This window comes from Gymnodraco acuticeps, unplaced genomic scaffold (assembly GCF_902827175.1).
Source record: "Gymnodraco acuticeps unplaced genomic scaffold, fGymAcu1.1, whole genome shotgun sequence".
Classification (NCBI taxonomy): Eukaryota; Metazoa; Chordata; class Actinopteri; order Perciformes; family Bathydraconidae; genus Gymnodraco; species Gymnodraco acuticeps.
Window position 1 is genome coordinate 1,757,221 of NW_022992206.1, and position 8,255 is coordinate 1,765,475.

At 44.7% G+C, this 8,255-nt stretch overlaps 1 pseudogene; it reads right to left on the bottom strand.

The window, feature by feature from the left end:
* Window positions 1-5,976: 5,976 nt before the first annotated feature.
* Window positions 5,977-7,965, bottom strand: LOC117539520 (annotated as a pseudogene).
* Window positions 7,966-8,255: the final 290 nt, after the last annotated feature.

Consider the following 8,255-nt stretch of genomic DNA (forward strand, 5'->3'; position numbering starts at 1 on the left):
ATGGTCATACACTATATCATTTAAATATAGCATGATAGGTCTCCTTTAAGTTTCACTTTCGATTGCATGATATAGCCCAGTTAGGTGGTCCGCGAGTGTTTTTTTATTGGTTAAGTGGTCCTTGGTATGAAAAAGTTTGAGAAACACTGCTTTATGCCAACTAAGTACTCTAGTCTTTGCAATAGGATATCATGGTCGATAGTGTCAAATGCAGCACTGAGATCGAGCAAAACAAGAATAGAGACAAGTCCCTTGTCAGAGGCTAGTAGAATGTCATTTGTGACTTTAACCAGAGCTGTCTCTGTGCTATGATGTGTTCTAAAGCCAGACTGAAAATCTTCAAATAAATCATTGTTTTTTTAAGTATTCACACAGCTGTTTTGCAACTGCTTTCTCAAGAATATTTGAGAGGAACGGAAGATTAGAAATAGGTCTATATTTTTTAAGAAGCGGTTTTATCATTGCTACTTTGAATGATTGTGGAACATAGCCTGATAATAAAGACATATTCATAATATTTAATAAAGAAGTGCTAATTAATGGAAAAACTTCCTTCAACAGCTTAGTTGGAATTGGGTCAAACATACACGTTGATGGTTTAGAAGAGAGAATCATTGAATTTAATTGTTCAAGGTTTATGGCTGAAAAGCATTCTAGTTTACTATTTAGTGTAATATTAGAACTTACGTTTCCGGGAGCTGTTGATAACTGGTCAAAGGCAATAGGTCATTATTTTTGTTTCTAAGAGTAACAATTTTATCGTTAAAAAAGCAGATAAAATCATTACTACTGAGTGCTATGAGAATAGAAGGCTCAATCGAGCTGTGGCTTTCTGTCAGCCTGGCTACAGTGCTGAAAATAAATCTTGCATTATTCTTATTCTCATCTATTAATGAAGAGTAGTAGGCTGCTCTCGCTTTACGCAGTGCTTTCTTATATTCATTGAGAGTAATATGCCAAATTAAACGAGATTCTTCAAGTTTAGTGGAACGCCATATCCTTTCAAGTTGTCTCGACTTTTGCGGGTTTCGGCATTATGCCATGGAGCTAATCTATGTTGTTTTATCTTCTTCTATTTCAAAGGAGCAACAGAGTCTAATTGTATTCGCAGCGCATCTGTAGCACTATCAACAACATGAACAATTTGGGGTGGTGTACATTTTGTATAAGTTTCCTCCCTTACATGCAGACATGCTATCGAGTTAAGTATTGGTGGAATCTCTTCCTTAAATGTGGCTATAGCACTAACAGATAGGTTTCTGCTGCAGGAGCTTTTGACTAATGCTTTGTAGTCTAGTAACAGTACTTCAAAAGTTACTAAGAAATGGTCGGATAAAGCAGGATTATGCGGTTCAACTAATAGTTGCTCAATTTCAATACCATATGTCAGAACAAGGTCGAGAGTGTGATTATAGCAGTGGGTTGGTGTATTTACACTCTGACAGAAACCAACAGAATCTAATATAGAGTTAAATGCAACAGTAAGGCTATTTTTATCATCGTCAACATGAATATTAAAGTCACCTACAATAATTACTTTATCTGTTTTAAGTACCAAAGTTGATAAACTCAAAAAACAAGACTAAAAAAACAAGAATTCTGAATAAGGACCTGGTGCACGGTACACCAGTTTGTCATGGATTAAGTCCACAAAGCCCTGAAATGTTTGCCGAAATTAGATTTACACCTTCCAAAGTAGGATGAATGCCGTCTCTCTTAATCAGACCAGGTTTTCCCCAGAAGGCTGTCCAATTATTTACGAAGCCCACATTGTTTGCTGGGCACCACCAAGACAACCAGCGCTGAAATTATGACATGCGGCTATACATGTCATCATTGATCAGATTGGGGAGGGGGCCAGAGAAGATTACAGTGTTAGCATAACTACACACCGACTCCACATTAAGTTTGGTGCATTCTGATTGGCGTAAACGAACATCATTACCACCGACGTGAATAACAATCCTACTGTATTTACGTTTATTTTTAGCCAGCAGTTTAAGCCTCAACGTCGCCCGCTCTGGCCCCCGGAATGCATGTGACTGTGGAGGCTTCGGTCTCTAAATTCACGTGTCTCATAATAGAGCTACCAATAACCAGAGTTGGCTTCTCAGCGGGTGTCTCGCTGAGTGGGGAATATCTGTTAGATACGTGAACGGGTTGGTGGGGACCTGCGGGTTTCGCGTTATGCCCCTTCTGAACAGTCACCCAGTCTCCCTGCTGCTCGGGAGTTGTCGGGGGACGGCTAATAGGAGCTACCTTTAGCCGGGCTTCTATGGCTATGATTCCCGCCTCCAACCATACTACATTTAACACATGTATCGTACCAGTAAAGGAGGTAGGGAAGTAACCAAACATGAGACAGTGAGAGCAGGAAATAGCACCCGAGGGTGGGGAAAGAGCCATGGCTAGCTATCAAGCTAAAGTAGCTACCGTTAGCAAACCCGAAAAGAGTGTAGGCAATTGTGGAGTTACAGTCGCTAAGAGAAGGAGAGTTGTGAGTGCTTAAGCTGTAGTAACGTGTGATTACAACCAGGGTTGGGAGGGTTACTTTGTAAATGTAATCAGTTACTGATTACTGAATACATGGCTCTGAAAGTAATCCAAATACAGTTACGTGTCTTGATGTGTTTTAACCACACACACGACTTAAACGCAGACTTTTGTTCCTCCATGTTTCGTTGTTATTGTTTCACTGAGCGGCCCCGCCCCTTTTTTTCCCCGCTCCCTTTTTTGGTCCATCTGCGGCGGTAAAAGTGTTTGTGCGCTGTGATGATTCGGCTGTACCTTTAATAATGAATATTAAATGTTGTGAGGAAATATTTCCATCAATAATTCCAATAAGTAATCCAAAATGTATTCACTTCAGGTTTACGAAAGTAACTGTAATCAGATAACTCGTTTTTCAAATGTAACGCGAGCTGAATACAGTTACTTGATTTTTGTATTCTGATTACCTAACGCCGTTACATGTATTCCGTTACAACCCAATCCTGATTACAACGTCAGGCAGTTGCCGTGATCAAGAGTTTTAAAACGATCGATTAAGTTAAGATAATAAGCTATCAGCAACGGAACAGGCACACGGGATACCCGGAGATGACAACAACAATCGGAAGTTACAACATGCTTACCGCAATAGTCGTCCTTGTCTTCTTTCTACATTACTAAATGGATGAGCTTCATCAACGTTTTTTTTCAAATCTCCTCTCAACTGCCCTCTCAAATCCCCTCTCAAGTCCCTTCTCGAGTCCCCTCTCAAGTCCCCTCTCGAGTCACTTCTCAAGTCCCCTCTCGAGTCCCTTCTCGAGTCCCCTCTCAAGTCCCCTCTCAAGTCTCCTCTCAAGTCCCCTCTCAAGTTCCTTCTCAGGTCCCCTCTCGAGTCTCTTCTCGACTTCCCTCTCAAGTCCCCTCTGGAGTCCTCTTTCAAGTCATCACTCAAGTTCCCTCTCAAGTCTCCTCTCGAGTTCCCTCTCGAGTTCCCTCTCGAGTCCCCTCTCGAGTCCCCTCTCAATTCCCTACCCAATGTCCTGGTCCGTTGGAGGTTCCGCCGACTTTTCTTCTGCCGGGGTTCCTGCCAACCCTATGTCCTGTCCCGTTGGGGGTCCCGCCGACTACTTTTTTGCCTGGGGTCCTGCCAACCCTATGTGGTAACCGTGACTGAGGTTACCATATGTAAAGCTAGTCACTGATGACAACGCCACCTCCTGCTAAGGGGCAGGAGGAACCCGTGGACCCTAAATGTAAGTCGTGGATCGATTTTAAAGCTTCCCTTAATGGGTTCAATTATGACAGAGGCATGAATTCCAAAAACATAACACAGCTTTATTTAACAAGTGTTGGAAACTGTTTAAAATGTTAATTCATGTAAAGTGTAAAAATGGCAAATACAATTCAACACGTATATAATTTACCCTCCTCCGCTGGGCAGGCCCGGTCCGCAGTGCCTGCTAATCGCGAGGGACAAAAACAAGAAAAGCCACACACCAAAACAACATAAGCATGCAATATTTAAACCACAATCTCTATAAAATAATAACAGTGAGATATTTAGCATATAGAAAAGAAAGTGTCACACCGTGCAGTCCCTACACTGAAGGCACGCAGCGTTCCACCCGGGCCCATGCCTACGCCGCAGAGGAGCGCAACCTACGAAACAAACAATAAAATGACTATACTGCCATACACTGCACATGAAGAAAATGAACAAGAAAATACACAAGAAACACTATAGGACAGTGGCTGGCCTGGTCCTTTTGAAAAGGAAACAACATAACATGTTAGTTGCCAGCCTCATTCACCAACTCAATATAAAATGAAAGAGTTAAAAACAAGGCATACTTCCACAGAGTAGATTTCCAACTCAGCTTAATCCTGCCGGGGAAATGGTCACTTAATATCAGGGGTAGCTGGGCCGGTTGTGTACATTAAGCTCTGTAAAACACATAAATAAGTTGCTTAAAACACAATTAAAAATGTCGGTTTAAAAACGCCATTTAAAAGCAAATTACTCATAACAGACCCGGTCTTGTGCCTGTCGGGAGAGTTTCCCTCCGTCAATGGTAAAATCTCGTCTTGCACTCACCCTAATAAAACCAAACTAAATGAGCCACTTGCATAAGTTAATTTAAAAAGACCATAAAACCACCTTAAAACTGTTATTCCTACCTTTGTGAGAGGGAGAAGACCAGTGACAGGCAGCCAAGAGAGACTTTCTTGAACTGACGGCAAACTTTTTATGGCTTCCTGTTTACCCGGTCACCGGTCATGTGACCGCATCAGGGGACACCGTCAGGTGACAATGACGTCAGATTCCCACACCTATGTCCTGTGCCATTGGAGGTCCCGCCGACTACTCTTCTGCCGGGGGTCCTGCCAACCCTATGTCCTTTGCCGTTGGAGGCCTTGCCGACTACTCTGCTGCCGGGGGTCCTGCCAACCCTATGTCCTGTGCCGTTGGAGGCCCCACCGACTACTGTTCTGCCGGGGGTCCTGCCAACCCTATGTCCTGTGCCGTTGGAGGTCCAGCCGACACCTGTTTCGTCGGGGGTCCTGCCAACTCCATGTCCTGTGCCGTTGGAGGTCCAGCCGACTACTGTTCTGCCGGGGGTCCTGCCAACCCAATGTCCTGTTCCGTTGGGGGTTCCGTTGGGAGTCCTGCTAACTCCGTGGGTCCTTCTCAGGTCGATTATTTTCATTTCCTCGCTCCTCTGTATCACCGGAAGTTGATTTGTCTGCGCCATCTTGAGCACCGTCCCATGACGCTTATTTCTGCCGGAGGATCGAGGAGCGATAATGGAGGAGCGATAATCGAGGAATCACCAAACTTGTATGTTACAAGCAGAGCCATATGTTACAAGCTGGCTCTGCTTGTAACATAAGGACAACAGTTCCACACCGGAGTTGCCCAAAACAATCATTTATTTTATGCAACACAGTGGTTACAAACAACAATAAAACAGAACAAAGGAGCGGTGTCCTGCTGCACCGAGCAGGGCAGCTGAGAGAGAGCGAGAGCCTGTTCTGCAGCCCTCTTATATCCTGGAATCAGCGCCACAGGTGGGTCCCATCACTGCTGATTACAACAAACACACAGGTTACAGCAGCACCAACTGGTGGACAACCACAGGGTTGTCACACCCCCCCCCCCCCATAAAAGAAGTGTCCCCAAGACACTGAAACATCCAAACAAATAACAGAGCTTATACTTACAGCTACTACATAAAACATACATTTATTTAATTTTTCCTTACAAAAATAGTTTATGTTTAAGTTAAGCTCCAGGATAATTAGGGGAAACAAAGATTTTTTGAGATTGCTTCAAATAAACCACCAAAAGATCTCCATCTACTCGCTGGTAGGAGAATATATAAAGATCTTAAAGTCCGTTACGAGAGTCAACTTCCATTTGTGGTATGTACTGAATGTCTGCTGAGGAATGGGAGCTTCCAAACCCGAGCGAACATGCAGGGCAGCTCAGACGAGGTATTTGAAGCTGTAGGTGGCGTTGCAGGATAACCTCGAGCCCTTTCAGCGACAACACCGGTCCTTGCGGTGAGGCCTCTTCATGTTAATGTGCCGCAGCTTCTTCTCACAGTTGCAGGTAGTCTGAGAGCAGTCATTGCAGAGGATGGGCTCCACCCTGTAGGGGTTAAACCCAACCTGACACTTCCGGCAGAGCTGCTTGTAGTACACCTTACTGGTTTCAGAGATGCACCAAACATACGCACTCTCCCACCGGATGTTGCATTTCTTGCAGTGGAAAAAACCATACCTCTGCTCCAGGAACTGAAAGCTGGAACCCTTTGTAGACCTGTGGAAATTTGTCTTGAAGTCCTTCCCGTTGTCCTCTTCGCCACTGTCACCCTTCTCACATTCATGCCCTGACTCAACGTGATCCACGGATTCGTCGGCTCCTCCTTCACTTTCATCCGCATAGCTGAGTTTCTTCCTGGAGATTCTGCGGTCAAACACGGGGGAGTAGATTGACACAGGCCGCAGGAAGCGCATGTGGCTCACCGGTGTAGTGCAGTACGGGGCCTTCCCCTCTGCTTTAACCAGCCCCGGGCTCTTGGGGGACTTTGACAGGGGCACTCCCTCTGAGCAGAACAGCGTTTTAGGACCCAGCGAGCACTGCACAGTTTTATCCACTTTGACATTCACCTGCACGCCGGACTCTTTGGTGATGACTTTCCTCAGTGGTACTGGTAAACTGGGGTGAACCTGGGACAAAAGCTCCTGCAAAGTTGGATCCTCCTGCTGCTTCTTTGCCAATTCACTACGAGAGACAGACAATGGAACAACAGGGAGCGCCAAAACAATATTCTCAGAAATGACTTTTTTTTATCTTGTGCTTTATAGGTCTGGGCTCGTGTTACTGCACAAGCTGGAACTACCTTTGTCAGCTTCTTCTCAGGGTCAGCAAGCTCGCCCCTCACTGGCTTAGAGGACACCACTGGTGAAAGAGGCACATCAGGCCACACTCTGCCGCCAGCCGAGTCATTTCCGAGGATGACTGCCACTCCCGGAACAGGCAAAGATGGCCGGACTCCCATGGCAACCTCACCCTGCCGTAAATCACAGAACAACACCAACCGATGCTTTGGAGCAGACAACAACTGCATCCAAATTCCCTTGAACAATACACAACTTCCAGTGTCAGTAACCGAGGAAAATGGAAGAACACCCTCAGTTATGTATGAATCGATAGCACCTGTGTCTCTCAGTATCTTAAAAAGGAATTTTTTTTCACTTCCTTGTAAAGACACATAACCCTCTCGTATGAAAGGGGCATACCCTGGATCAATTTCATCTGCCAACTGGGAGGGGCGAGGTTTCACCTCTTGCAGGGCTGGTCCGTAGTTAGAAACCGCAGCAGCAACTGGTTACGGGGTAGTATAGAGTTTAACCGCAGCTATAGCGTCATCGGTAGCAACCTTGTGGGGAGAAGCTGCAAGGGCAACAGGCCTGGAAAACTGAACATGTTGGAGTCCCTTGGTTTTTGCAAGTACTGGGCATTCCTTTTTCTGGTGTCCTTTACCCAAACAAAAGTAGCAAGTACTTGGATCTACTTTATCTGGGGTCACCAGACCAGTTATCTCTGCTCCCCCAGTCAAATATCTCCCCTGAATGAATCTTGTGTGTTAACGTGTATTCATCAGCTAACACCCCGGCGTCTGTTACATTTTTAACCTTATTCTCATTCAGGTACGTAGCAACGCGTTCTGGAAGAATATCTTTTAATTGTTCAAGAAGGAACAGTTCCCTCAAATCATTAAGAGTTACTACTTCGGAAGCCTTGACCCACCGATTAAATTTCATCGTCAGCTCCCGAGCAAGTTCCACATAGGTCTGTCCTTCTGACTTCCTTAGCTTCCTGAACTGCTGACGGTAGGCCTCAGGCACCAACTCATACGTTTTTAGCACTGCAGTCTTTACCCTTAAATAATCTTCACTGTCAGCCATACTTAAAGGAATGCTCCACTCATTAGATAATTAATCAAAACTTCAGTATTTAGTGAAACATTATGTTTAAACCATACCCTGAAGAAATCAGCGATATTCCCCGGTAAATAATGATTTTATAGCTCTTTTTTATCAAAACCTGTATATTCCGTCAGGCCGCTGCCATTTTGCCCATTTTCAGTAGTCACGTGATGGTCGTGACGTCATCCATGCGTTCACTTTGTAAACACCATATACAGTCTATGGTAAACACACGAAAACATGGCGAAGTTTTGAGCAATATGAAGAGA